The sequence below is a fragment of the Castanea sativa genome, chromosome 12 (assembly GCF_040712315.1).
Source record: "Castanea sativa cultivar Marrone di Chiusa Pesio chromosome 12, ASM4071231v1".
In the NCBI taxonomy this organism is placed as follows: Eukaryota; Viridiplantae; Streptophyta; class Magnoliopsida; order Fagales; family Fagaceae; genus Castanea; species Castanea sativa.
The window spans coordinates 16,837,407-16,842,975 of record NC_134024.1 but is presented as its reverse complement, the minus strand read 5'-3'; the positions used below and the strand labels follow the sequence as shown (position 1 = coordinate 16,842,975).

Sequence of the window (5,569 nt, the reverse complement as noted above, 5' to 3'; positions counted from 1 at the left end):
ATAGGGATTTTACTATCTTCAGGGACATGGGATATTTCATACAAGTAGTCTAATCTATTTGCAGTGGATTTACGAAGGGAAAGATCACACGCGGTTGTGATGGTATCAGTGACTGCTGAGGATGATGAACTAGCCATGATAGTTTCTAAAATGAAGAACTGTTTTCCTAAGATCTGACAGGACTAAAACGCCACTCCTAGGCTCACGTCCACAAGATGACTCAGGAAAAATAATTCTTTGACACTTTTAGTACAACCCCTTAGTGTTCTACTTGATTATCAAATCCAGTGTTCTGATATGATTATCACAGAGGATCCACAATAAGTGGCAATTGTAAATCACAGAGCATACTAATCAGGACAATAATCAAAGTATACTAATCAAAGGAGAGTGAAACTGGTTGCAAGGCTTTAGCAGTTATGTGTTGCATAAAAAATTGTGTAAACAACACCTTCTCACCTGGACCCAGGTACCACATTTGTTCTCAATAAACCCTTTTGACTCCTTGAAATTCCAGATCATCAATGAATGTTGTGCAACCACTCACTTAGAATTTCTCCTCAAAAACCCAAATCCTCTGTGGAAAAACCCAGCCTTTTTCATAACCCTTCCCTTCAAAAAGAATGAAGATGTTAACCCCACAAAAGCTAGTTGTAGAGGTATGAACCCCAAACACTTGTCCCTAGCTAAGCAGGAGTTAGCTACCCTTCTTTCAGAAAACTTCATTGAACCCACAACTTCTCCATGGGCGTGTGAAGCTTTCTATGTTAACAAGCATGCAGAACAAGTTCGAGGAAAGCTTAGATTGGTAATTAATTACCAAGATCTTAATCATTTCCTTGCTGATGACAAGTTTCCACTGCCAAAGTGTTTTCAAAGTTTGATCTCAAAGCAGGATTTTGGCAATTAGGAATCCATCCAGAAGAAAGATACAAGATAGCATTTTGCATTCTAGACCACCATTATCAATGGACGGTAATGCCTTTTGGCCTCAAAAATGCTCCATCTCAATTCCAAAAAGCAATGGTAACACTTTTCCAACCACTGTTGTCAAATGCATTGATCTATGTAGATGATATCCTCCTATTCTCAAAAGATGCAGAATCCCATGAAAAATTGCTTACTGAGTTCTACAATTTAGTAAAAGCTCAAGGGATAATGCTTTCAGAAAAGAAAAATAATTCTTTGACACTTTTAGTACAACCCCTTAATAACTGATGGTACACTCCTCTGTTCGGCTCAGGCTTCTAAGTGAGAAAGTGGGAGGAGTTCTCTTCGATGTGGAACAACAACAAGTTTCCCTGGAGTACAAAAATTGCCCACACATGATGAATAAAATAAATAATAAAGTGGACCTCTTTTATTTCTTCTGCAAGAGCTATTTTTTTATTTATTTCCACAACGCAGCCTAGTCAAGACCTTGTTGACCCTTTCTTTTTTGTTCCTATCATTAATAGAAAAAATAATGTTAATCTTAGCTAGAGGGTATTGAGTTATAGAACTAGAAAGAACCAGAATCAACATGTCCCTATAAAATTATTCGAAAACCCAAAAAAATATATACCAGGAATATTAAAAAAAACCACATTAGAAGAAATATATTCCTTTAAAACTACTTGTCTAATTTACTTTCTTCAGAGTAACCATGTTTTAAAAGGTTTACAGGCCAGCCACTAGTAATTGAGTATCCATGTCAAGTGTGTGTCTGTGTTCATGCTTCTTAGACTAATTGGAGTCTATGTTGTTAAAAATCAACACTGCCTTTCTCTAGAAATTTTTAGAGTTTCTCACTCAATCTTTCTCTCCGTAATTCTCTAGAGCTTCCTTGCATAATTTAATCTCAGCCACAAATTTTCAAGTTGTCTAGAAGGTCGGTGAAAGAGAGATAATTTTACTGTTAGTGAAAGACAATAAAAGAATGTGCTAGAGAATTTATAATCGTTGAGTTAAGTAGAAGTGGTGCTCAGTTTTCGTGTGTCATAAGCACCAAGTCAGAATAATGTGAAGCAAGGAAAGTCCTCATAGTGTTAGTAAGCAGGTGTCTAGAAGTAAGATGTCAGGCGTGTGCAAGTGTATTTGGTGAGTGAGTGCATTAATAAAAAGCTAGTGTGTGCGCACTAGTGTCAGTGTATGTGAGTCAACAAATGCGTCCAATAATAACGTCTCTCTCTTTATTGTATCATGTGTGTACAAAATGTGTTGTATATATAGATATATACAAAGATAGGTTGTAATAATGATGTTTGAGTTTGGAGAATATGGTGTTAATAAAGTGAAAATTCAAATTCTGGATTTTTCTAAGTGAAAATCTGAATTTTCTGGAATTTTCTGCAGAATTTTTTTGTGACTGTTCAGAAAGGTTAAAGAGGTTTCAATTTTTGTTAATCATTTTATGAAAAAATAACTAACTCTCCATGCATGTCTTTTTATGAAATATATGTGACTTTTCATGAATAGAGGCTTATATTCACTTGAAAAATAACTAACTTTCCATATGTGTCATTTCATGAAACATAACCCTATGGGTATAAATAGAGATTTATATTCACTTGAAAAATAACACAAGAAACACAAGAGATCCTGTGGTCATTTTCCAGAATTGCTATCTGTAAAACCCAATATTTTGGTTGTATCTTGGGGACAAATTGCGACAGCCCTTTAGCAACAAAAGTGTGGGGGGCAAATATAACGATATAGTGCCTCCAAGTTATCTATTTTCTGTTTGTCTTTTGTGTTAACCTTATTCTTCCATTATTAATGTGCAATGATGCTAATCCATTTCTACCCTATTAATAAATGACAAACTCTAATGCTCCACCTCAAGATTTGAAAAGTTCATCCTAAGCATCAATATGAATAAAGTATAAAATTCACGTGCATCCATTAGATGATATCCATTTAGCAGCCTCCAGGAATGAATTCAGCAACGGTCACAAATCGTGATCATCTAAAATACTATCATAGTTGATGCATAATCACAGCTAGTTAGACTGCCAATACGGATTCATTTACAACACAAAGACCATTAAAATAAAAAAGACAAATATTTTATCAAAGCATTATATATATTGACATATTGATGGTTTCTTAAAATGTTGCTAACAAATTTTCATATTTTCCAATTTCCACCATTAGTCCCACTTTTATCGGGATAACCAAATAAAAAATCATATTTGCTAAACAATAGTAGTTCTATTTTTCTAAAATATTCAACTACAAAGCACCAGCCCCCTCCAAACCAGAACGTATGTGTGTGTCTATATATAAATATATATATATATATATATATATATATATATATATATATTTAAAATAGAAATGTGAAACTTCCTTTTGCCCCAAATAAGACAGTCATAATTTGTTATAACACAAAAAACTACCTACATCATATCAACTGATGCACCTATTTTTGATACATTTAGGCTCATTTAAAAATTATTTACTATCATACAGGTTCAACAGCATGAATCAACTAGAATCTAAGGGAAAAACAGAAGTATGAGTGTATGACACCTTACAAGAAAAATTATTCTGCCTAAGGAGCATAAATGATTCAGGCCAAGATTTCTACTTATAATCACCTGTCTGACATGATGAACAGCAGCTTTCTGCTGATTGGCTTCCCTTAGTCTTTCAATAGACTGAAATTTCCCTCCAAACATTCTTCATGCATTACCAATGGAAGATTACCGCAAACCCTAAGATTCTACCCCAAACAAAAATGACCATCACCAAAAATACCCATCCACAAAGAAGAATTCAAGTGAGTGACACTAAAATTACAGAAATCCGGACCAATTGAGAAAAGCTTAACAACCATCAACTATGGTGATCTCCTAATATCAGGGCCAGCAAAAAAACGGAAAAGATTGAGTGCTGCACCAATCTGACTAAGGTCTTAAAAAACATTGTTTCTTTACCATTTTATAGACACAATAACAAGACAGACATCTGAAGTCAAATTGAATAACATGAAAAAATAATCCTGAAAAATTATAAAACATGATATACTAATTGAATGTACTAACAAAACTCTATCATATGCACATACAATTATGGACTCTGCCAATTCAAGGTTGAAATTTTTAGAGAGTGCATACCTCCTCAATGCTGCCATCCTCAACATAAGTAATAAGAAACTTGAAAAAAAAAAACCGTCAGTGAAAGAACCAATTTTATCAGTGAAAGAATTGAAACAACAGTTCAATTGTGAAATCGATAACAATGGGGATTAAAGGTTCCTCACCTACATCTTAAACGAAATAAACAGCAATTACATTCACAATAAAGTACAAGAGTAAAAAAAATGAATGATAAAATTACTGAGAACATAAAGCCCAAACAAATACCAAAACCCCCCATCAATCTTAGATTTCTTGAGGAAGTCCATATCATAGCTATGATATAGAATCCTTATCGATCCCTACTTTTCTTTGCAAAATCTAGTACTAAACGGAATTAATTAAACAATAAAAAAGAATCCAAACTAGTGAACAAGACCCAATCAAACCTCAATAATTCCTATACAGACAAGCAAATTAACTATAAAAAAAAAAAAAATCCATTTTCATTACAAAACTTACAACATTATAAATATTAAAAAAAAAACCCCATTAGTTGATAAAACAAAATTAAACCTCTAATTTCCCATGTCAAAAAGAAAACCAATTTTGTTTATTTCGACCAAACCCTTTTGCCCCTTCACCCTACGGATCAAACAAACAAAGTGAAGCATCTTTCTCTCGATCTCTTGAGTTTTGACAAAGGAATACAAAAGAATATATTCACGGACACACAGAGAATAATGAGAGAGAAATAGAAGCAGAAATGGGATTGATGAGAAGAATACCTCCGAAGCAAATGGAGATAACACACTCTGCACTCCTCACTCACTCTTCGGAGTTTCCTCTTTCATTTCTCTGTCTTCCTCTCTTTCTTTCTTTTAAAAAAATAACGCCTCCATTGCTGCTCTCTCTCTCTCTCTCTGTGATTTCCATCTAAGATTTAAAACAGTGTCTGGCTTATGTGAGAGATTCCAATTTATAGCTATATGGGAAAAAGCAGGGTAGGGGCGTCGCCTGGGAGTTTTGACACTCAACGGTAACATTTTTTGAAATTCAAATGGGAGAGTTGGACTTGGATAACTGTTCAACGTATGGGCCTATTCTCGTGTTTTAATTGGGCCCATTATTATTAAAAATTTAAAACTGAAATAAATGATAACATTTTCTAGCCCACTAAAAAAACTATATTTATTAGTATATATATTAAAAAAAATCAGTAGTGTTTGACGTGAAATCAAAATTGATTTTTTGTTTCTCATGAAAGAAAGAAATAAATAAATTGAATTTTGTGATAAGTTTTCCCTTCTAGATTTTGATGATATTTAGTGATCATTATTTATTTATCGTGACTAAAAAAAAAATTACAAACATATCACCTAAGTAAGTGATCGTTTGGATTGGCGTTTCACGTGTTTCACGTCTGCCTTTTCTTCTCTTTTTTTTTTTTTTTTTTTTTTTTTACCAGTGTCTTGCACTGTTCATGGGACATGAACAGTGCATTAAGG

At 33.6% G+C, this 5,569-nt stretch overlaps 1 long non-coding RNA gene across 1 annotated transcript; it reads right to left on the bottom strand.

The window, feature by feature from the left end:
- Positions 1 to 983: 983 nt before the first annotated feature.
- LOC142618561 (uncharacterized) lies at positions 984 to 4,962 on the bottom strand. The gene is made up of 3 exons (XR_012841318.1): positions 4,850 to 4,962; positions 4,101 to 4,139; positions 984 to 1,444 (listed from the first exon to the last, which is right to left on the bottom strand). It is a non-coding gene; the product is annotated as an uncharacterized LOC142618561 (long non-coding RNA).
- Between the last annotated feature and the right edge of the window lie 607 nt (positions 4,963 to 5,569).